Source organism: Mauremys mutica, chromosome 2, assembly GCF_020497125.1.
Source record: "Mauremys mutica isolate MM-2020 ecotype Southern chromosome 2, ASM2049712v1, whole genome shotgun sequence".
NCBI lineage: Eukaryota > Metazoa > Chordata > Testudines > Geoemydidae > Mauremys > Mauremys mutica.
The window spans coordinates 109,710,922-109,736,880 of NC_059073.1; the positions used below are offsets into that span (position 1 = coordinate 109,710,922).

The window sequence follows — 25,959 nt, forward strand, 5'->3', positions numbered from 1 at the left end:
TGGCACAGATTAGATTCCAAAAGATGCAGAGATCACCGTTTCACAAAAACACAGAGTCCCAACTCACATAGAAATACTTGGGGAAAAAACCTATTGGCTTGTTGGTTTTCTAGATGATGTATAGTTTAAAAGGTTCCCTAGCTTTTGAAGATTAAAAGACAAACTCCTATTAACAAAAACATTGGAGAGGCTGTAAGCAAGATATGAAGAAATATTTGCTGGCATCCATTTTTTGAGCCAGCCAATTTTTCTATTCGAGTAAAACTCTCCAATCTACAATGCAACTCTCCTCTGCATATTCTGCACCCATTCCATGCATGGAACTCCTACTGTCATCAATGAACATTCCACACAGGAAACAACTGCAGGATATGCAACCAAGTTATCCATTGCAAATCAAAGAGGATGTTGCCTTTGTTAGTGAGTTTAAAATATTGGTGGAGGAACTTATAATTTTCTCTATAAATTAGGCTGACCAGATCACCAAACTAAAATATCGGGACACATTGGGGTGCCATCAGTCTCACACACAATCCAGCCCCGCTCCTCCCAGGCTCCGCCCCCACTCTGCCCCAGGTCCCGCCCCCTCTCCGCTCGCTTCCCCCCCTACCATGCCCTTCCTCATCCCCGGCTGCCACTGGCTTGCTGTGTCATTCCTCAGTCCCCAACCCACCGCTCGCCTCCCCACCCGCTCGCTCACCCTCCCGCCACTCGCCTCTTCTCACACACACACACACACACACCCGCCACTCACCCCTATGGCACCAACTTCCCCTCTGCTGGGTGGGTGCTTGCCCACCCACAGTCTCTTCCTGCCCCTGCACTACCCTCGCCCCGCCCCACTCCACCCCCTTCCCCCAAGTCCCCGCCTCTGCCCTGCCTCTTCTCCACCACCTCCTCCCCTGAGCGCACTGCATCCACGCTCCTTAACCCTCACTCCTGGAAAGTACTAAGCGCTGCTAAACAGCTGTTAGGCAGCAGGAAGCGCTGGAAGGGAGGGGAATGAATGGGGACATGGCGCACTTGGGGGGGGGAGAAGGAAACAAGGAGTGGGGAGCTTGGCTGCAATTTTTCCCCATGGGCTCTCCAGTCCCGGAGCACCCATGGGGTCAGCACCTCCCTCCCACTCGCTTCCTTACCTGAATATCGGGACAAATGGCATCCCGATTGTACATTGATCGGGATGCAGGACAAAGGTTTAAATAACGGGACAGTCCCAATTTTATGGGGATATCTGGTCACACTACTATAAATTGGGAAATTAAACCTGTACATTCATATTAGTCAGAGAGAAAAAGAGAACTAGACCTAAAATTTATTTTGTAGAATTTTAATACTAAACTTAAAGCCTCATTTTGAGTTGTCCATAGTTTATTCATCCTTTTTTAATTGCCTTGCCTGTATTGGCACACAGTTATTCCAGATTTCTTTCTTTCTTTTGAATGTTCTCAAATTAAAGTTATGGAGGAGGTGTTTGGAAGTGGAGAGGAGAGGAGATTCAGTTGTGGCCAGAGGTGATGCAAAGAACAATACACCATTCAAACCAGTTTCTACCTAAAATCAAATATGCTCTCAGTATGAGCTCTGGTAATTTCAGTCAAGGAACCATTATGAACTAAAGCTGAAAAACTTAATCAGTAAGCATGAATGCTAATCTAGCCATACAGAAATGTGGTTACTGTGTGAGTTGTTCCAGATAGTGTGTGTCCTCAGAAGTCTGCTGTGATCTCACTGAGCAGACAGAGACAAGACAGCAGTGCCAAGAGCATTGGTGGAGTCAGCAAACACAAGCACAGAGCAAAGACTCATCAAGGACTCCACAGGAAAAAAACATTGAGTACGAAAGTGGTTTGTCTGGTGGAAGACCCGATAGTTAGAGGACAACCCTTTTTAAACTCAGTGGAAAAGACACACATATACAAGGCACCAGCATAATTACAGAAGCCACTATGCCAGCCTGCCAAGCTGGACTGATGTGGCCTTTTGACCGGGTTTTATTCTTGGATTCAGTTATCATCTTCTACCCTCCTCCTCCCCCCATCACAAAATCAGTTAGTAAAACTAAGCCTTGTATTGTCACAGTGGTTGTGTGTGGTACCACTTTCTCTTCGGAGGTATTTCTATCTGATAGTCTAAATTCTCCAGTCCAGTTTGGCATATAAGAACTCCTTTTGATGAAAAGAACTCTCACTATTCTGACTTACCTTTAAATGTTTTAAAAAAAAAATCTTCCATTCAGACTTCCTTGTTTTCTCAAGTAAAGGTCTGTCACTTAGTCTAGACCAGGGGTCGGCAACCTTTCAGAAGTGGTGTGCCAAGTCTTCATTTATTCACTCTAATTTAAGGTTTCGTGTGCTGGTAATACATTTTAACGTTTTTAGGTCTCTTTCTATAAGTCTATATTATATAACTAAACTATTGTATGTAAAGTAAACAAGGTTTTCAAAATGTGTAAAAAGCGTCATTTAAAATTAAATTAAAATGCTGATCTTACGCCGCCAGCCCGCTCAGCTCACTGCCAGCCTGGGGTTCTGTTCACCTAGGCCGGCAGCGGGCTGAGCAGAGCCCAGACCGGAGGGAGCGGGGGGGAGTTTCAGGGGTCAGGGCAGAAGGCTGGGGTGGGGGTGGTTCAGGGATCAGGGCAGAGGGCTGGGGTGTGTGGGGGGTGTAGGGCAGAAGGCTGGGTGGGGGGGGTCCAAGGGTCAGGGCAGAGGGCTGGGTGTGTGGGGGTGCAGGGCAGAGGGCCTGGGGGCGTAGGGGGGGTCAGGGCAGAGGGATGGGGCTGTGGGGGGGATTCAGGGCAGAGGGATGGGGCTGTGGGGATGCAGGGCAGAAGGCTGGGTGTGTGTTGGGGTGTGGGGGGGTGCAGGACAGAAGGCTGGGTGTGGGGGGGGGTCAGGGCAGAGGGCTGGGGTGCTCGGCTCGTAGGGGTGCTTCCACCCCCTGCCCTGAGCCGCTCAGGTCAGGGGGCTGGAAGGGATATACCCTGTTCCACACTCTTCCCCAAGGCCCCCTCCCTACCACTCTCTGCGTCCTCTACGAGCTGTGGGCAGGCTGCCGCTCTTCCCCCTCCCCCTTGCTAGGGCCATCAGCTGATTGGCGCAGGGAAGGAGAGGGGGCAAGGCAGGAAAGCTGGGGGGAAGAAGCAGGCTGCCACAGAACCAAGCTTCTGCCCCCGCAGGGGAGAGCAGTGGGCCGGGGGGCTGAGTGGGGCTGGGGGCCGGGACCGCAGCAGGCAGCTGCGTGCCGCTCAAAGTTGGCTCGTGTGCTGTAGGTTGCCGACCCCTGGTCTAGACTGTATTCAGCAGAAGCAGAATAATCATATCATTTACCATGAAAAACTTTTTTCCATTATCTGTGTATAAAACATTGCCTTCTATTTGGTACCAAGGAAAAGTAAAACATTAAGACACATGGATTGTGATGTTCAATAATCACTCAGAGACAAGGTGCTTGACAAAGATCTGCTTCATCCAATGTCACAGTTCTAACTGCCTCAGTTACATAACATGAGCCTCTTAAAGGTACAGTTCCCCACATTGATGGATGGATGTTTTCCTTAATTTAGTCACTACTGTCGCTACTGAAACTGATTAGCATCTAATGATTTGGTCTAAATCATTTTTAAGAAGCCATAAACTTGGACACTAGTATAAGACCTACACGGGAGATGTCCCTATATCATTATTAATCACACCTGATTGTTAAACTCTATGCCCATCATATCTGTGTGTATCCCAGGAACCCCTACACAAATAAATTGACTCAGATTTGTGATTTCCTTCTAATGAACTTGAAAGATTTGGAATCTATTTCTTTTTGGATACATCGCTTTGGAATATTCAAGTGATGGTGTGTTATTCTCACTTTAATCTGTATAAAATATAGTAATCACTTAACATAAAAAAATCTGTCACCTAGTGTCACATTTTTCGAAGGGACCTCAACTTGACGGCACAATTTTTTTGTATATCCATTTTTTCCACTCAATTTGTTTGCACACACAAACTGAATTTCCATATGTAAATTGCATAGGTAGATATTAAATACCCATTTTGTATTTAATGAAGTTGAGAAGAAAGATTTTAGAGATAGCTTTTGAAATTGTGTCCATAAAATTTTAAGATAGACCCAAATGTAGCTTATGTTTTGAAATTGAAATTTAAAAGCAAAATTCTCACTGGAAAAAAGCTTTGTGGTTCTCAGTTTCCCACAAAGTATTATTCACCAAGTAGACTGCAAGCAATTAAACAAATTGAAAAGTAGTAAATCACAAAACCACTAGTAATGTGGGAAACACTGTGGTCAAACAGATATCGAAAAATGCTAGTTGTCACATCCAATACAAGAAGTGTTTAGTAGTGCACTGCTACTACAGTACAAAGATGTACACGCCATATCATTCAGTCTACACACTTCAACTCTTCTGAAGCAAGACTCAGGCTAGAATACAGTAAATGGCAGTGTATATGAATTTAATAATCCCTTCATAGCAGAAACTTCAGTTAAGCTGCAAGTAGGGTCCTCCCCCCAACCAAGCAGCATAAATCCAAACTGTCGGACAAGCATAGCAGATTTTCACATCTCAGGGTATGTCTACACGTCAAGCTGGGAGTGAGTCCCCGCTTGAGGAGACATCCTATGCTAGCAATCAGAGCTGGTGTGCTAAAAATCGTATGTAGTCACAACAGCAGGAGGGGGTAGCCCCCAGTACATACCCGGTGTCTCTGATAGGCATGCACTCAGGGTGGCTAGCCCCTCCCATCACTCAGGCTACACTGTATTTGTAGAGCACTAGCTCAATGAAAGCTAGTGGGGTAATGTGTCTTAGAGCTGGGAATCACACCCTTAGCTCAAAGTGTAGACAGAACCTAAGTCAAGCCTGGTTTACGAGAAGTTTCCCACACAGATGCTGAATCCTATACTTCGTCCCATATGGAAGAAAAGTATAGCAGAAACCAGCATTGCAGCACCCCACCATAATTTAAGAAGTTTTGTAACAAAGATGTCTGGACACTACAGATTAGCAAGCAAGAAAAAGCAGTAGTTAAAAGAACAAAGCACTTCCGTAGCATTTCTTGCAATCATTAAACTTGCCCATAACGTGATACACAAGCCTGAAATGACTGTCCATCTGCTAAGGCAGAGCTTCCCTATCTCTTCCTAAATGATGGCCTCACTTCCCTGTATCAGGGATAGAAAAGTAAAATGTATTTCTTTTGAATACAAAACTACTGCCCTGCCTAAAGCACATCCTCATAGTTAGGAAGGTGTGTGCTAAGTTGGCATTCATCAATATCTCACTCTACTTACAAGTAATATGTTTCTCTTCAGTTCTCTTCCTTCAAACACTAAAGGATTTATATTTCTACTATTAAGATCCCGGAGCTCTGTGGACACAAGATTTTCTCTTGGACACTACTTTTCCGGGGAACACAGTACTTATTTACAAGAGAATCCTACCTGCCCAAATCCAAATCCAAGCTGAGACATCAATGCCACCCCCACAATTAACATCTCTCAGCACTGGCAGGTCAATTTGTTTAAAGCAATACACTATTTTGCATGCATCAGTGAAGTCACATCAACAACATTATACAAATACACTGATATTGGCTAATCCATCCACATTAACCACCACATTTTTTTTCCAAGCCACTTTTTTATTATATTATTATTATTATTATTATTATTCCTGAAGTATTTTATTCACGTTGTAAAGACAGAGAATCAGCCTGTCTGGTACTTTCATTATATCACTTGCACATAACCAGTTCTACCTGATAGCCCAGCTATCTTAACTTGTCCCTTTGAAAGGATATTGGTTCAGCTTGTTGTTATATAGCCCTGTCTGAAGCGGCCCAGGCTAGTCTTAAAGAAGAAGAGGAGAAGAAATGCACCTCTTCTTTTAGGTTTTGTCATCAAACATGAGACAGCAAAAGGGTAGAAGTAGCAGGGGACTCTTGGCCCAGATATGGGGAAAAGAAAGGAGGGGCAATTATTTTAGTCCTCTTCTCACATCACTTTGTTTGTTAGACCTGAAGGACTAAAACCCATCCAAATTCTGCAGTCTTCACAAATCCTTAAGCAAAATTCCCAAAGACTTTAATAGAACTTTTGCCTGCAGTAAAAAGTGCCAGATTGGGCCCAATTATTATGAGGTTTGTGGTAGGCTAGGATGATTTTAAAGTAAACTTGCATTTGGTTAAAAAAACAAGAGAAAACCTTATTCCTATTTCCATGCAGCACAAAGCAACACATGGAATGGTTCGAATGAAAGTGAAGGGAGAGCAATAGGGAGGAGGCGTTAAGCTAGATATTTAGAAACCTCCTAGCATGTGTTGGAAAGGACTGGGTAACACGTGTTAAGGAGTTGGAAGTGGAAGGCTCAGATCTTTCAAGGACTTGTGCATATTTTCAGGGCTAGGCTTGTAAGGGTTCACAGGGCTTAGTAAGCTTTTCTGCCAACTCTGCCAAGCTTGAAGCAAAAGCAGATAACCTCTTCTTAACCCAACTTCAAGCAAACCTCCCCACCCCACACGCACACCACCTGTCCTTCCAATTAATGAGTGCTTATCTAAAAACGAGCTATGAAATCACTTCAGTCACAGCTCATTTAATGCATTTTTTTATAAACTGTTCCATATCACTGGAATGCTGTGTCTCAGCATCCCTCTATACACCTGGATTGTTAAAAACAAATAAATATATGGCAGCATAAAGAGTGCTGAGAGTTGATTTCCATCAAGCCTTTACTAATGCATCATGGGATTTCTACACATTGAATAAGGTATTCCAGATTTCATTACTGTTATCTGCTTCTAAGATAAACAATACCAAAAAAGGTCCTTGTGGGACTTCTCAAACACTGGTGGGCCTCTCACATGGCCAGACGGAGTGATTAGGCACTTAGTTAAACTCTTAGGATTTCTTCTCTCCCCTCAGGTTGTTGTCCTTTCCCCTAAATGTGAACACAAGCTAACTGCAGTGTCTGACAAAGACCACCCAAGCATTAGCCTTCATTTCTCACCATCTGTTGGCCCAAGATAAAAATCTAGACAAAGGCTTCTTTATTATTTTACCCATAAGTGGCTAAACCTTCACCTGACAAACATGGGCTCAGCCTTTAAGCACCTGTAGTATGTGAAGTAAGGGAAATGAACCCTTGGCATGGAAGCAACAGCACAGACTTGAGAGCGTAAAATCAAATCTAACAAGGACACCAGAGAACTGGAGTCTACAATTATTGAGGCACCAGGAAACCCCAGATCTCAAAACAGGAACTAGTGGGGAGTATTCATTTTTATCATACTTTGCTAATTTGTTACCATAGGACATCTAGCAATATTTTTCTTTAATAACATCTCATCAACTCCAAATTACTACCTATGAATATTAAACTGCTACTTTTTATTCAGATACTTTTAGTGCTCCAGCTTTGGCTTGCAGCAAGAAAGAAAAAACCCACAGACACTGAAATGCAAACTCTAGGAAGAGTCTTTTAAATACACAAGACATTTGCAAATCAGCAACCCCTTCTACTTCATCACCTCGGGTGTTGATATAAGGAATGACAATGTAAGGACACGACAAAACATCCCAGCTCATGATAAAATGCTGGTGAATTATGAAAGTCATTACTTAAAGCTGATCAAATGAACCTTAATGAAACACTGTACTCTCTCTTCCCTTATGTGCTATCAGCATCCACATATATTGCTAAAACTACTTCATGACGAACTGGGACATCTCTCCTTTGGGTATAATTACATAGACTGCATTTGAATAGCTGCTGATGGGTGATAAAACCAAAGTAAAAACCATTGGCTTTTATTCTGACATTTAACACCACTTCCACATATAGAGCCATCTTCTGCACGATTGTGTTAAGAGATCACATTCTAATTCTCATTGCCTTGCTGAGTGAAACAAGCTAAGAATCCTTAATATCGTAATCTATTAGTCTTTTTTACTGAAACGAAAGCCATGCCGTGGCACTGAAACGGTGAGACACAATAATTTGAAATGACATGAAGACTTTAAAAAAAAAAATCCAACCTCTGAATGTATAGGACTTGAATCCACCTTTTCTAATGAGGACCTTCTTATGGGCCTGTTATCATATAGGGAGTTACAATTGTACACTGGGTGCAGGCTTTGAACTATTTTTTTCCCAAAAATTTCCATTTTCTATACTTTGACCTAAATTTAATTAGGCACTTTGAGGCACCAAGCAAGGGATTGTAATTTAGGATGCTTGCTTATCTAGAAGTAGCTTTGTGACATCTAGAAATGAAAGAGGAGATGGGTGTGGGGGGTTTAAAAATGCTTTTGCACACACACACGAGAGAGATAGAGAACATTGATGGCTATAAACTGCAGTACAGGCTCCCTGCTTATAGGAAGGAGAGGTTGACATTGGTCCTGGATAAGTACGAGGGAAAGAAGAATCTTTGTTTAGTGGTGGGACACTTCCACTACCAAAAACACTACATTATAGAAAATAGAGTCAGATATCTTGCAGCAGAACAGTTTTCTGTCAGAAAAAGCTGATTTGACTCAATCAAAATGTTTTAAGAGAAATTATAAATTGTCAATTTTTTTTTACACGAAAAATCAAAATGCTTCATTTTGACTATCATTGTCAAACTGTTTCAACATATGTGCTATAGATATGGAAATGCATGTATAGCATGGAAAACGTACTCTCTCCAGTGGCAAGCAGTTAATTCTCTGGCTTGGTCTTCACCGACACAAAAGGTGGTGGGTTTTTTTTTTGTTTTTGGAGGGCGGGTGAGACAGTAGTGCAGGGGGCAAATCTCAAGATAACAAATGCCCAATAGTTATTTCACTGTAAAATCCTAAATGGAGACCAGGCACATGTAGCATTTACCACGAGAGAGTTTGGCAAGATCACTACTATAGCCCCTGTCTGTGGTTAACCTTGCCTAGTTTACCTCATAGTAAAACTAAAGTCTCTTGTCTCCACTGTGTTTTTAAAGCAGCATAGCCAACACACATTATTTATCCCACAGTAAAAAACACTTTTGTGGGTGTGGGGAGGGATGGGGATTAGTGAAGACCTACACTACTGCGGCAGCAGGGGCAAAGTGAAGTTTGCAAGATTCTTATGTTCAAGGCTGCCGCCTGTATTGGAAGCAGGAATGAACCTGATCAGATTGGTGCATATTTCATTCTTAAGTATGGTAGTGTTCTGATGCTCTGCAAATGAAAGAAAAAACACTATTTCCGCTTCATCACCCAGAGCAGAAGTCCCTGTTGCTCTGACTGTTGCACACAAGAAGAGCCGGTTGAAAATTTTCACAAACTTTTTGTCCATACTTACATTTTGAATTTCCAAATTTTTCATCTGAAACGGGACAAATTTTTTGTGAAAATTCTCATTAAATATTTTTTAGAATGAAACGGTTAGCAGTAGAATAAAGAAGAAGAAGAAAAGTCTTACCACCCCTGCACAGTCCCAAAGCCTTTGACAACTGTCTCTCATCCTCACGCTTTTCTTTTGAAAAGTTGACAGGAATAATCCTGTTCAATACACCCATATTTTATACAGTACCTTCCATACAAAATGTATCTTAAAATGCTTATTGACAAGCTTAATATAAACTCTAAAGGAGGGACTGAAGAATTAAGAGGTATAGAAAAGTGAGGAAATATATGGGTTCAGATGAAACCAGGAAATAGATGAAGCAGCAGAGATGGAACAATACAGAAAATTTAGAAGCTGAGATTCCAGCTGCAGCCATAACTTGGCCACATCATGTATTTGACATATGAAGTATTTTTATTATAGTTTCTATTGTAATATATGGGCCTCAAACGCATTGTATTCACTGAATTTTTTCATGTAAGGGGCTATGTTTAATCCAAACACTAATTTTAGCTTTTATTTGACCTATTAAAAACATTCACTTTTCTATTTAGTATAATATTCCATTTATTGCTGCAGTGGAGGTGCAGCTATAAACCAGGGAGACTAAAACATCAGGATCACATCCTGTGAAATTCCTACTATATTTGTGTAACGTTAAAGCGTTGTCCACACTGGCACTTTACAGCGCTGCAACTTTCTCGCAGTAGTTCTTTACCGTGCCTTGTGCTAGCTTCAGCAGCACATATACGAAAATTGGATAAAAACAGAGAAGGTTAGCATGGCCCCTGTGCAAGGATGACATGCAAATTCGTGAAGCATGGTCATGGCAGAGAGCTCTCCCAATGCGCTAAAAAAATCACCTCCACGAGGGGCAGGGCTCCCAGCGCTGGTGCACTGTTTACACTCAGCGCTGTAAAGTGCCAAACTTGCTGCGCTCAGGGAGGTGTTTTTTCACACTCCTGAGCGAGAAACTTGCAGTATTTAAAGTGCCAGTGTAGGCAAACCCAGTGTAGGCATTAAGAGTGAATTTCACCCTTGTGCAGAGTAGGGTTGCCAACTTTCTAACTGCTGAAAACTAAACACCCCTGACCCACCTCTTCCCTCAAGGCTCCAGCCATGCCCCAACCCTTCCTCTGAAGCCCCCGCCCTCCTCACTCCTCTCTCCCCTCCCTCCATCGCTCACTTTCCACTCCTCCCTCTCCCAGGACCAGGGGTGAAAGTAAAATTGATCTCTTACCCGTATGGGGCCAGCTCTGCCTCCCCCTCCCCCCCAGAAGGGGCAGGGCCTTGGCCGGAAGGGGTGGGGCTGGGGTCAGGGTCCCCCTGCCAGCCCATCTGCGCTGCCTGGCCCGCGCTGCCCAGGGCCCCAGTGGCAATTTAAAGGGCCCAGGGCTCCGTCCAGCGCCACCATCCTTTTAAATAGCAGCCCTGGGGCAGCTACTTCTTTTGTGCCCCCCCATTGGCAGCCAGGGGGGCGGGCAAAAGGGGCAGTGATATTAAAGCGCTGCCACTGCAGCAGCACTTTAAAGTCAGCGGTATGGGCCGGTACTGGCGGCTACTTTTTACCGGTACACTGTACCGGCCCATAACCCCTGCCCAGGACTCACCTGCTTCCTACAAAGCCAGGCTGGGAGGAGCTGATGGGCACTATACCTGCCTGCCCAATTGGGGCATAGCAGGGTGGAGAGGGGGTTGGTCCCCAGAGCAAGGGGCTGGTCTCCATAATGAGAGGCCAGGGCAATAAGGGGACGGCGGGGCAGAAGGAGGGGTAGATAGATGTCCTCAACGAAGTGGCACCTACCTCTTGGAGCCCAGTCTGGATGCCAGTCACTGTTCTGTCAGGCATCAGCAGCTGAGCAGATAGTAGTTCCTCCATGTGGCTCCAGCCGCAGCTGCTGCTCTTTCCCATCCCCACCTCCCAATGGAGGAGGCCGGTTACTGCAGCTAACCAGATTTTTAATGTCTTGTTATCTGTGCTGACCAGACACTGACAGATTTTCTTTTCAACCAGACGTTACGGTTGAAAACCGGACACCTGGTAATCCTGGTGCAGAGGGCTAGCAAATGATCTATGCACAATGTAAATCCCATCTAAGCCTTATTTTGAGCCCTAAAAAGGTTCAGCCCTTGTGGCACATGGGGTGAATAATCCCAAACGTCGTTCCTGTGTACATAATTGTAGCAAGAGTCTGACCAACTCCATGTGAGAGGTAAGAGGTCCCTTCTCTCTCATAGTTCAGAACACAGCAAAGGACTGCTCTTTTTTATGCATATGAAAGATGCAGGCAGACTGAGTCAAACACAACCATCTTCACCCTTAAAGGAAAAAAAGTGGAATCCCTGCCCACCTCTTACAGTAAGTGGTTCCAACTCCAAACAAATCCCCAGAAAAAAGATGAAATCTCATTTAAAAAGAGGTTTATATTTTCATTTTCTGTAGATGTTATTTTGTTTCTCTCATGATCGTACGATTCAAACATGTAGAGGCTTCTCATTTTCTATTTGTATTCTCTTTTTATTCCTATTTGAGTCATTTGTGCCTGTGTATTCTCTAGCAAAAAACAGAGGTATTCAGAATGAGGGTTCTTCAGTGATTCAGTACCAATCTAGGAATGAAGAAAAATTTTAAACCTGACCAGAAAATGTCAATGAAGTTAACTTATTTTGATCATTGCCTTCTATGATGAGATAACTGGCTCTGTGGATATGGGGAAAGCAGTGGATGCGATATATCTTGACTTTAGCAAAGCTTTTGATACAGTCTCCCACAGTATTCTTGCCAGCAAGTTGAAAAAGTATGGAGTGGATAGAAAGCTGCCTAGATTGTTGGGCTCAACGGGTAGTGATCAACGGCTTGATGTCTAGTTGGCAGCCAGTATCAAGCGGAGTGCCCCACGGGTCAGTCCTGAGGCCAGTTTTGTTCAACATCTTTATTAATGATCTGGATGATGGGGATGGATTGCACCCTCAGCAGGTTTGCAGATGATACTAAGCTGGGGGGAGAGGTAGTGATAGGGTCCAGAGTGAGCTGGACAAATTGGAGGATTGGGCCAAAATAAATCTGATGAGGTTCAACAAGGACAAGTGCAGAGTCCTGCACTTAGGATGGAAGAATCCCATGCACTGCTACAGGCTGGGGACCAACTGGCTAAGCAGCAGTTCTGCAGAAAAGGACCTGGGGATTACAGTGGATGAGAAGCTGAATATGAGTTAGCAGTGTACCTTTGTTGCTAAGAAGGCTAACGGCATATTGGGCTGCATTAGTAGGAAGACTGCCAACAGGTCAAGGGAAGTGACTATTCCCCTCTATTTGGCACTGGTGAGGCCACATCTGAAGTACTGCGTCCAGTTTTGGGCCCCCCGCTACAGAAAGGATGTGGACAAATTGGAGAGAGTCCAGCAGAGGGCAATGAAAATGATCAGGGGGCTAGGGCACATGACTTACAAGGAGCGGCTTAGGGAACTGGGCTTGTTTAGTCTGCAGAAGAGAAGAGTGAGCAGCCTTCAACTACCTGAAGGGGGGTTCCAAAGAGGATGGAGCTTGGCTGTTCTCAGTGGTGGCAGATGACAGAACAAGGAGCAATGGTCTCAAATTGCAGTGGGGGAGTGTGACGAGTTGGATCACAGAAGCCCCCTTGGGAGCTGTCACCTGATGTGACAAGACTACCTCTGCTCCTGCTTTCCCTGCCAGCTCGGGACCCCAGAGCCAGACATGCCCGTCTGCTCCAACAAAGACCCAAGGTCTGAATTACTTGCCCCAAAGCTGCAGGCTTACCTGAAAGCAGCTAACAGAAGTGTTCGTGCCCAACTCCCAATGGGGCTAAACCCAAATAAATCCGTTTTCCCTTGTATAAGGCTTATACAGAGTAAACTCATAAATTGTTCGCCCTCTATAATACAGAGAGATATGCACAGCTGTTTGCCTCCCCCCAGGTATTAATACATACTCTGGGTTAATTAATAAGTAACAAGTGATTTTATTAAATACAGAAAGTAGGATTTAAGTGGTTCCAAGTAGTAACAGACAGAACAAAGTAAGTCACCAAGCCAAATAAAATAAAACACGCAAATCTATCAAACTGAATACAGATAAGATCCTCACCAGTTCCAGAATGCTCCCTTTTACAGACTAATCTCCTTTTAGCCTGGGTCCAGCAATCAATCACACCCCTTGCAGTCATTGTCCTTTGTTCCAGTTTCTTTCCGGTATCCTAGGGGGTGGAGAGGCTCTCTCTTTAGCCAGCTGAAGACAAAATGGAGAAGTCTCCCAGGGGTTTAAATAGACTTTCTCTTGTGAGTAGAGACCCCCTCTTCACTCCTATGCAAAGTCCAGCTCCACGATGGAGTTTAGGAGTCACCTGGGCAAGTCACATGTCCATGCATGACTCACAGTTTCTTATCAGGTAGCAGCCATGGGTCACATGCTACCTTGAACATCCTCAAGTAGACTTCTTATGTGGATTGGAGCATTCCAAGATTCATTGTCCTTTAAGTGTTTCTTGATTAGGTACTTAACGTCAACATTCCTTTCTCCAGGAACTAACCAAATGCTCCACTAAGGTTATTTAGAAATCAAGCCAGTACACAGCGAATATTCATAACTTCGAATACAAAAATGATTCATGAATACAAATAGGATTAATAGATTCAGTAGATCATAACCTTTACAGAGACATGTTATATGGCATATGTAGCATAAAACACATTCTAAGCATATTTCCATAAAGCCTTATGGGAGGTACCATCACAGGGAGGTCTATGTTGGATATTAGGAAACACTATTTCACTAGGAGGGTGGTGAAGCACTGGAATGGGTTACCTAGGGACGTGGTGGAATCTCCATCCTTAGAGGTTCTTTGAGCAGGGGATTGGACTAGATGATCTCCTGAGGTCTCTTTCAATCCTAATCTTCTATGATTCTATGATTCATCTTTGCTACTTTTTAAGTAAGTAATTAGATGTAATGTAGAGCTGGATCCAAAGTCCATTGAAATCAATGGAAAGTCTCCCTCTGATCTCCAAGGGCTTTGGACCAAATCCATAATGAACACATGAGTACAATGATTCTCATTTCCTTCCTGATAGACATACCTTGAAACTCTTCGGGAGGGTCAGTTTGCATTTTCTCCTCCCTCATAACCTAATTCCACAACAAAGAAAACGACTGAAACCCATGAATGCAGAAGCGGATTTTTCAGGGTGATGTGCCATGGGTCCTTCTTGTACTTGAACTTGGCCTTTTGGGTATTTGTCAGATTTTTAATTGCTAATAAGCCCCACCAATCATCTTACAGTCACCATTCTTCTTCCCCACAAAAGCCATCCTTGATGCTCTTTGAACTACAACACTACACTGTAAGCATATGGAAGGATTGCTGTTGAGTAACATGATGTAGGGATTACTAGTACCATTAATATCTACCGTTTATTTATAGCTTTATAAAAAGCCAGAAAATTGTTCACCTAACTAGTTGTTCAAATACTTATACTTTTCTCTCTTGCCCCCCACAAATAACCAAAACAGTTTCATATTACGTTGTGCTCAGCTGGGTGTTTCCCAACTAATTTTCCCCTGCTCCTCTCACCTCAATGCCCGAAATTTATGTAGAAAAGAAGCCGTTACTGATTTTCTCCTGGTGGCTAGATCGATACCAACCTGCTGTGCCTGCCGCTGTTTCATTCTCTCTACAGTGTGATGCTGCATGTGTGAAAAAGTAGGAACACGTACAGCTGAAGCATCAGCACTGGATAGTCCTAGCCATCTCAGACACATCACATCTGAGAGTTTACCACCTATGACAGCATCAGACCAAGACTTAGAAGGCAAGTAGAAAGATTGATGTAAGTCTCGGGACAATTCTGATTAATCATCATTGGCTCTACTCCTAGTAGTGAACAAGGAGGAGTAAGTTGTTTAAAAGTTGCCTGTTTGATTGTTGAAACACACGTATAATTAAAAAAAAAAATCTGGTGCAATACATAATTTACCAGGACCAAAAAAAACAAAACACCCACACACGGTGAAATTGCTTTGACTGTGTTTCATAATATCTAAAGCCCAAGATTTACTTTAACCCTGACCATGACCTCATGAAAAGGAATTTATCGTAGCTAACTCTCCCTTTGTCATCCTTTTCTTCAAAGATGACGTCACGAAATACCTAGCCTCAAACAATAAAGCCAAAGAAATGGGGGAAAGCTCTGTTTTACACCAATGTGAAGAATTTTACAGTTTGACAAAAGATTGCAGTTCAATCCAAAATGTAGTCATTGGGGACTCAGTCCTCCATGCATAATGGAACAAGTGAAATTTGTTTTTCTGACCCAGACGTGATCACAGCATAATCACTACCCAGGAATTTGGAGGTGAAGCATAGGGCAATTCTTTTCTCAACTCAACCCATGCAGTGGAAAGGAAGGGTGCTACCTATACACAAGATGGAGCTACATCATTCATTGATAGTGTATGAGCAAGAGAACAGTTTTAGTAGATAAACTACTCCCACTGCTTAGAATGAATGCTGTGATGAAAACAGGTGTTTATTATAACAGCAGAGAGTGACTAATCATAATATTCCTCTACTTACTTTCAGGCATAACAAATTAAAAAACAAAGGTTCATGCTCCACTGTTAAAACAATTCAGGTGACATTTTCTATACTCAAGCCAAATTGAATCTTGATTCACTAACAGAAGTTATTTACTGAATTTATGCTGATATTCTCCCAAGTACAGTTCAGTGCACCTGGCAACTCAAGATCTTATGTCTACATTTCAGCGGGGGGGGGGGGGGGTGTTAACCAACCAAACAAATTTTGGAAAGAATGTTTGGTTGCTATTTGTTTTGATTGGGGTTTTTGTTTGTTTGTTTGTTTTTTGGTTTTGGTTTTTAAGTGCATTTTCTCTCAAAATAAGGCTTGCGGTACAAAAACACAGGGTCCCCTGAGGAAACCATGGCAGTCTCTGAAGTCTACTTTTATCTTCCTTAAAAGAAATTTGAAAGCAAGAACCATCACCCAGGCAAGTTTGATTAAATAATGTTTTAGCAACACCACCACTAATACACAAAAGTTAAAAAATAACAAGCACTGCAAACTTAAGAGGGGGAAATTTAAAAAACGTGGTAACAAGTCCAGTCTCTACTTTCTATGTGTCTGATTCTGCAACCCTTACATCTCTTGAATAATATATGAGATTACTCACTCTGAATAACATTTGCAAGTAAAGGCTGAAGAAGAGGCTTACAGTGTTCCTGAAATATTCTCAGAAACTGTGTGGCCTGTGTCATTTGGAAAAATTACATGAAATGGTGCTGAAATGTTATTGTACATGTACTGAATTTGGCTGAAGAGGCATCTATTTGTGTGGGAGTTATGACTCTTCCCTCCCCTCCCAATCCCCCTGCCACTGTTTAATAGCATGCTAGAAACAATAGGCCTACAAAACTTGTAAAGTTACTTGTGCAAACCAAATGTCATATCAGAGTTGGCATAATTAAAATACAATTGAAAGAAAATATCCCTATCACAGATCTGTCTGAATGGCCAGATTTGTGGAAGTCGTTTGTGTGGATGAAAAGCCTTCATTAAGACCTCAGATGGAACCATACGCCACAAGACTGGAGACATTTCTTGTTTAGTTCCTTTATTACTTTTTTTAAATATCCAGGCTGAAATTATTATTTTAAATACAGCCATCTAGGCAAGTTTCTTTTCCAAGCTGAAAGCCAAGGAAACAAGCCAAGGAAAATGGAAATTCCTGGAGATTCTATGCTTATTGGGTGGTAGTGAAATATTTAGATGTTGTTTTCCTTCCATCCTAGCCATGACTACTTTTTTCCATATTTCAATGGATTCTCCTCCCCCCCCCCCACCCGACAGGGTGATTTATGAAAAACAACAGCTAGCCAGCAGAAGCAGCAACAGCATGAGCTCCAGGTGTTAGGAAAAAAACCCTGCGTAATTAATTCTCTCTGTTATTCTATCACATCCCCAAAAATATTATGGTTGAAGATTCAAAAATCTGTTATAGTCTATCATATTTATTCCTTCATCTTGGAAGAGAAACATCTCATGTAAAAAAAAATAAAAAAAATAAAAAAGACAAAAGGGTTCAAGCATGGATTGCTTTCTGGCAGCTAAAAACATAGCAACCAATGGTTTGGGATGGACAGGGTTTTGTTTTGTCTGTTTTGTTTTTTAAGCCAAGATCTAGCAGTATGGACAACTTTCATTCTCAAAGATTCACAGGAAAATATAAGTGACTATCACAGGCTTCCAAAGCTATGCCACGCCAACTCTGTTGGAACCCAAATTGTATTACTGGGGTTTTTTTTCTTCCAAGAACTATAATGTTTAAGTACAAATGAATTTTAGATAACATACTAGTCCTGTTCTGTACCATGGGTATTTTGATTTTAATTATATAACTGTAGCACACCACAATGCATCCTGACTGTGACTAAGCAGCCCTTGAATTCAGGATGTTATTTCATTGCAAAGCCTTGGAAAGACTTCTTGTGTTGCAGCTGAAGGCTAATACATAACTGAAGGCTAATACTGCTGGAACATGTTTATTTTTCTACATAACTGTGTAATTACAGCAAGTTTCTCCAAATCAGGTATTATGGAATGGGTTGCCCACAATTTACAAACGTAACCAGAAAGTGGACTCTCTACCGGAAACATGGAAATATTTAAATAATAAGATTCACTGCCAAAAATTGACTGCAGCTTGGTATTTTCATCTCACTGTGAATCTGAGTACAGCTGAATGTGGAAGAAATGAATAAAGTGGGAAATGCTAGGATGTCTGCAAATAACTTGGCACTGCAGTAAATTGATGAGAAGGGAATTGCAAAAAACAAGAGTCTCCAGGAGTATCTGAATTGTTAGCTAAATCTGTGCTTAAAGAAGTAAGAAATGTGGAGAAACTTCTTGTAAAGTTGCAGCATGAATCTGAATAAGAGAACAAGCACAAAAGGCCTGGGGTATAATGAAGCAAGCATTCAAGGCAAAGCAGTCCAATTAGATTTGCAATGTTTTCTTTCCTTTCTGCTTTCTTTTAAAATAAATAAAATATAAACACACACACACACACCCACACACACACACAAACACACACACACACACCAATAAAAACTGTGGACAGGTTAGGAAAGAAACAAAATGGAATAAAGGAAACTATATACATAGAAACAAAAACATATATAGTTTCCTTTATTTTATTTTGTTTCTTGCCTAACCTGCCCACAATTTCTACTGGAGTATACCATCAAGAAACCTTTCTTTTTTTATTATTTTTTAAAATCTGGTACTGCTGGAGGGAAAAAAAATTCCCAGACCCTGCTCCTAAATAAGATAAATGATAAAATAAGAACGGCCATACTGGGTCAGACCAAAATGGCTTAGGACATAAGAACCATGCCTGTCCTAAATCCATTAATAGATAGTTTTTAAAAAACAGGATTGACTGGCAGAACCGAAGGCCGTTCCCCAGCGTTGATCATGGAATGAGCTTACATAAGAATTTAGAGAAGCTGTACAACTATGTTCTTGTCACAGGGACAAGTGATTCAAAGAAGAGGCAAATTGGTTTGCAGTACAGAGTTAAAAAAATCCTCACTTTAATCTGGCTTCATTTTGGAAAGTTCTTGGTTATTTAGTCTACAGCCTTCTCTTGAAAGGTGATCAAGATGGAAAGAAGCTGCTGGCTGCAGCTCTGAAAGAATGAAGAACATCAACAGAATATTTTTCTCCTTTTTTATTCCTAATATTTTCAAATAGGAAGGAATTCAGATTCAATTATTTCACTGTGCTGAATCCAAATGCAAATGCTTTAAAGCAGGAAAAAGAAATAAATTGATATCCTATAAATATTCTGCAAATAGAGCTTGTTCTCTAAGTTATTGAAGGGAACTTCCCCTCAGGATAGTAGCTGGAAAAATAAGGGAGCAGTTTCCATTGACATATTTACAATTATGAATCAGTATATGTAATGTGGGATCATTATGTAACTTCAATTGTTGAGAAATATTATACATTATTTTTATGACATTAATTCATATCCTGGCCTTTTCCTTCTATCTATCTATTTAGATCTCTTAAGTATCTGTATACCTCAATAACTGTAATATTTGACCACTTCACAACACTCCTGTTAGGGAAGTACTATTAACCCCATTTGACAGATGCAGAACTGAGAGACTAAAAGGCATTCCCAGTGTCACACAGAAAATCTGTGTTTGAGCACGGAATTGAACCTAGGTCTCCCAAGTCCCAGGTTAGGTCCCTCTTTCCCACTCCTGACCACATATGTTTTTCTTTAATTTAACTGAGGACAGACACAATTATGATTGTGAAAAGCAAAGCCCAATACTGGAATAAGTCCAATGAATGACTAGTTTTTTCCTGCCTAACATTGGTCACCAGAAGCCAAACCTTGTGAGGCACTAAGTGCTACTGAAGACAAACAAGACAATGCCCAGAATCTCACAAGGCTGGTCCCTTTCTTTCACACTGTGGTACTACGGCAGGGCACTGATACAGGAAACTCAAGGATTGCTCTGTGCGCACACATGCACATGAATGTGAGAGCAGCTGCTCTCTGGCCAGCTTATCTTTAATGTTTTCATTCACAAAGGATACCAGACTTGCATTTTAGACAGCAGAATGAATACTTTCCTTGCGGCTGGGCTAATTAGAATTTCTCCATTAAATTTTACATGATTCCCAAGATTGCTGGCCAAAGCCCTATCGAAGTGGAAAATGTGGATTTATTTTCCTTTTAAAACAAAACAAAACAAAAAAATCATGATTGCCTTTATTTACACTCCTCTGACATTCTTCATATGGTGAGAGAAGAAAATTGGCAAGCAGAGTACCTCTTCCCAATCCCACACACAACTGCACAAATGACAACCACTGTGCCCTGTCTCACAATTTATTTTTCCCCTTTACTGTGAGGAAGAATCTAGCTATAATCTGTAAAGGTGGAGTAATTTTTTGAGGGGCTTTTGTTGTAATTTTTTTTTTTTAAGTCCTAACTACTATAAAGAAAATTTTCTGAATTCTTCTCAGACTTTGATGTGCAGGCAGCATCTGGCCTGCTGTACAGACCATGAAGGGACGAATCACGCTATATTTAAGCACTTCACTCCTAAGCATGACTTCAGTCAAAGACAAATTGAGATATAACATGTATTCTTAGTTCATAAGTGGGTGCTCATGTCATGCCATATATAGCTGTTTACCACAAAGTGTTGTATCACACATATAGGACTGTACTCATGTTCAGACTACAATTGTGGAATTCCATGCTTCCAGCCAGCAAGCCCACAAGTAGCTCTTATTAGTAATGATTCTGAGGATAGAAATGTTGCCCCTCCCCCAACATAATACAGCTTTCTTGGTTAATAATATTAACCACTAAATAAAGGGGCTCCATTGCTCAGGTTCACTCTAATCGCAGCTCAATTTTTCCTTGTCTTAAGCAGTTCTTTCTAAAATATACTATTCTTACAAGGATTTTTCCCCACTTTGTTTAAGGGAAAGGGGACATGGCAACTTAAAAGTCTGTAGATTCCTTGGCAAAATAATTCCAAAAGGGCAACATCACTATTGAGAGAACAACAAACAAAAATAAAATGATATCTGAAATTGTGAAAATTATGCTTTTAGTGAAGGGACTGGAATACTCCTATTTGGACTTGAATGAGACAGAGGGGTCTGGCATATTACACTTTAGGAGGATGAAGTGCTCTGTTTGGAGCAGAGATGCGGCTAGTGGCAACATCCTGCTTTTGTTATTTTTTATAAGCAGGCTTAAATCAGACCATAGAGGGAGGAAGCAAATAAAAGAACTGGCTTCAAATTTAGACCACCAACGTAAATGAAAGAAAATTTGCCTACCTGTCTATGATTTCCTTTCAGCCAACTACATTTTTATATGAAAAGTATAAACAACTCTTAAGTGCTTGGTTTTAAAGTAATATTTACTTCTATTTCCAAAGTTGCTGTGGTGCTGTATTAAAGCTTTGTGAAAGGACGTAAAGAAAGAGGAGGAGAAGGAGGAATGGGGAAAAAGAACATGGAAGCTACAGATGGAAAACATTATTGAATCTCGCTCCTCCCACTCAGGCCATCTGCAAAAGCTTGGGTCTGTCCGACTTTGCAGCCAACATGACCTTGAGGCCCTGTATAGTTACTCAAAACTGCACCTGCGTGGGATTAAGTATCCTGTTAGTGAGTGATAGCCTTTCTCGCTCAGTCTCAAACAGCTTTCACAAGATCAAGCAGGAGGAGGAGGGGGAGGAAAAGGCAGCGGAGAGGGCACAGCAGAGCAGTGCCTTCCCTCACGGACAGAATAAGCAATAATATTGATTTAGGTAGCTAACCTTGTCCAAGTCACCACCTGAAGAAAGCTGTGTCTGAAATTCTTATGCATGTTTAGATCAGTTCTGGTTTCAGTTCGCACATAATTGCAGCCTGTCAGAGGCATGGATCTAACCTGGAACACAAAATATCTCCTTTGAGCCCATTACCATTTTATAATGCTGAGTGTGAAGCTTTTTTCTTTTGACCTAGCAAATTGCTGATTCTATGGACTACAAGCTATCTGAAATTGAGAGATGCCTGAGTAGATAAGACCTAAATATAGACACTTTCTAAACAACATAATCCCACCTGCTTTCTTGGAATTTTTCTAATCCCAATAAGAAGTTGATGAAATGATAGCATTCAAAATATTCCTAAGAAGTCACATAATTGATCAGAGCAGTGACTTTGCAGTCCCTTGGAGAATGCATCCCCCTGAAAGTACAAAAGGGACTCCTGAATCCTTGTTTAATAAGTGTCTCTAGTTAACTGATAATTGATTATAGTTTTGTTTAACAGAAATGGAAGAAAAATGTTCCAGCCACCTTCTCCCAATGTTCTTTGCTCATAAAGGCAATTTTTATCTACTTAAAATATAGCTTTTTCCATACAAAATGTTCCTAATTTTCAGTGATAAAACAACATTCTTGCTAGATAAGAGTGAAAGGATTAAGGGGGAAAAGCTCCAATCCATCCCAGACTCAGAGATCCAAAACTAATCCAAATGTCAGTGGACAATCTAGCTTTCTCAGGGGAGCTCCACATCCCACTGTTAGGAATACTGCAAGGTTTCAAATGCATGGAGTAGACATGCACACCAGTGTATGTTGTTAGACTGTTACTGTAACCACACAGCTCATGTGCCTGCACTGGGTGGAAAACATTACAGAGCTCATGGTCTGCCCTGAATTTAAGGACGACAGGAGGGGTGGAACTAGACCATTTCTACAAAACCGCATTTTTCCAATCCAATTAGCCTTCTCCACCCAGCCTCCCATTCTCAAGGCCTGTGGTGATGCCCTGTGAGGCTGAAAGGCTCAGAACTCCCACCTATTATATTAGCATTTAATGCAGGGAGAGGTCAATTGCTACCATCCAAGTGTTTTTGCACACATGTACGTTTATATATGACACAGCAGGTTATTGCCAGGCTCAAGTGAAGGCCTAAATGATTTCCATCACCTGAGAAATGCAATAATCTCCTGGAAAGGGCGCTATTGTGAAACGGAATTTATACATACAAATAAGGAAAACAGAGCCACAAATTTACTGGCCAGAGTGACATGTGCATGACATCATCAGCAACCAATCAGAAAGCGCCATGTGTGTCTGGTGTTCTTACACCATTTTATATTTATGAGTAAACACCAGGAGGGTGTTAACCCTAAGATGTGTGTTTCCTCCCTACCTACCTCTTTTAAAAAAAAAAAACCACACACACACACACAACTGCTTCCGTTCAATATCAGACCTGACAAAAATGTGCAGCCTTTCATCTCAACACACATTCTCTGACAAATCCTGAAACAATAAGTGGAAAGCGGGGGAGAATGGCTGGAACTACATGTCACTGTTTCCTGCAAACCTGTAGGCAGCACAGAGCTTCAGATCATGTCTTGCTTGGCTATGGAATACAGAAACAAGGGAAAGAAGCACAACAGGTCAACACTAGGTCAAGGCTTTTGTTATTATTGAACAAATGAACACAATTGTTATTTCCATCTAGATACTTTAAACTGTCTGTAAATTAAGCACTTAGCTGCTTCCTTTACCACCATCTCTTCTGATTTTTTTGGTAAAAGCCTTTTTAAGGTCTATCACTTACTTAAGTGATACATAATCCTAGTCAGGTGCAGTGTGAACAGGTCAATCAGAGCATTAAAAGTCGTGGCCATTCAGTCAGAGACACCAAGCTTTTGCAGCTGGCCTGAGAGGAGTGGGGAGCAAAGGTCAAGGAACTTACACATCTGTAATTGTCATATTCTTCTCCATCTGTCTTTATATTATTCACTAAGATTGTGGCCTTAGCATTCTGCTGCAGTAGCAAAAAAATCATTGGAGCAGCGATGTTACAGAGCTTTTCTGACAGCTTAAGTTATTACTATTAGTAGCAGTAGATTTTCAAAGGAAGATTTTAGACAGGGCAAAGAAAGCATTCTGCTGCCCCACAAACCCATGCTCAAGAGTATTTAAAAAAAAGCCTAAACACATTCTCCTTTTTCAGCCTTTAACCATTACAGTAATAGCAGCCTCGCTGGATGCTGCATCATGAAATAAATCTAATAGAACTAACAACATGCTGTAGAGATCTTGGCCAGCAGCAAAGAGTTCAACATGCTGGCTTTAAGCCATATTGACAACTCTCAAACTAATGTTCTATTCTCGTTCTTGGATTTAGCAAATTTTACAGGCGGTGGGGAATAAAGTTACCCAAGCTGGCCACAACAAACTTTGAGACCCTGGCTTCAAAGTTCCTTGTGAGATATTCCTGTTCTCTTGCTTGTGCAAATCCACATATAAACATTCTGACCATGGTATGCACCTTCTTATAATTAATGTGGCTCAAAAAGTGCAGAGGACATAATATAAGTACAAAGCTAATAAAGCAGACTTAAAAGATGGACTGTGTAATGTGAACATAGGCTTTATTGGCCAATACTGAGTTCCTATGTCATTTAGTCACGAAGAGCTCATTTTACTTGCATTGTATCGCTGAGAGCTAAAGCATGGTGCCCTGTCTTCTGCTGTTTACTAGATATAATCACATATGTCTTCTCCCATGCCTTTACAATGTGTCCTAGATAGCAAGGTCGCCTAAACCATTACCAAAAAAGTGTCATTTTATACTTTTAAGATACAGTTTATTACCTAAAAGGAACCGGTTATTTTTCCTTTCTTCAAAATCTTCTATACCAGTCCAGACATTTGCATTATAGCTCATTACAAACACCTAGTTCTGCAGGAAAGGAAATTCCAACTTCCTCAGAGCTCACTCTACACATTTCTTCTTGTGTGGGGGGGGGAGGGGAAGGGGGAGAGAAGAGAGAGACAAGAAACGTCTTTCTTTAAGATTTGCAAGTCTATTGCCTGGGCATCATCAAACATCTTTCTGAAATATTATGGAACATATATGCATATCTTTAGAGATGCAGTCTTAGAAAGGTGAAAGCTGTCAGGTGCTAGCCCCCAGCCATAGTATTTACTAAAGTAAACTGCTTTTGGGAGATTCCAAGGGTCTAGACTGGTACAGAAGACTGAAGAAAGGAGGGGATTTTTGGGTTTTTTTTCCATAGAAAATTAATTTTCTTTCTCCAAGTTTTTTGTACCAGTCCAGCATACTTTCCTAAAAAGTGTACTATCTAACATAAAATTCATGCTTTCTGAAATATTTTAATTGTTCATTGAAATATGATGCAAGTCTATTTGCTTTCCTGGGCTCTACTTTTCACATATTTAAATTAAGGCTAAGAGATGACTATGTTATACATGGACGCATGTCATCAGCAAAAGACCAGTAAATGCCTCTCCACTTGCTGGTTGGGAAGAACTAGAGAATCCAGACTGGTTTAGAAGACTGAAGAGAACATCTTTTTGAGTTTTGTCTTGTTTGGTTTTTTTGGCACAATCAAGTGACTACACTGGGTGTTGTCATTGTGAATGTCTAAAAATCCAAAACCAAGACAAATTAAGAAAAGGAAGAGAAACAGACATGGAAACCGAAGCAGTATAAGGAAAATTCAACACACAGGCAAAAAAAGGATGAATTGCTTCAATTTGAGAGTGGCTAGTACAATCAATGCCATTATAAGTCACATGAAATCCTGCCAAAATTTTACTTAATAATGGCCACTATGACCAGTATCTTAATTCAAAAAGAAAAACACTTTCAGTGGTCAGAATACTACTCAAAACGGACTTTGGACTAAACTTTGCAGAGGTTCTGAACCCAATAGAAAATTATTTTTCTCGTGAATATATAATTATTTGTACTTTTATAGTGTCTTAGAAAGATTAGTGAATGAGGCTTCACAGTACCCATTATGTAGGAAGTATAATTATGTCCATACCCAGAAAAAAGAAAAACACTTTAAGGCTGAGAGTACATAGAACTATCTTTAAGTATTAAAATCACTTCAAGAAAATTGTATTTTCAGTTCTAATATAGAACTGGACAAAGCTTGGGCCTTAGAA

The 25,959-nt window shown here is 41.3% G+C and overlaps 1 long non-coding RNA gene and 1 other non-coding gene across 5 annotated transcripts in view; one reads left to right on the forward strand and one right to left on the reverse strand.

Annotated features, from left to right (window-relative positions):
* The window catches only part of LOC123365390, a 340,326-nt gene that overhangs the window by 165,715 nt on the left and 148,652 nt on the right, over positions 1–25,959 (reverse strand). The window lies entirely within an intron of this gene.
* On the forward strand, positions 10,118–10,219 carry LOC123365459. Its single transcript, XR_006577596.1, has one exon. It is a non-coding gene; the product is annotated as a U6 spliceosomal RNA (small nuclear RNA).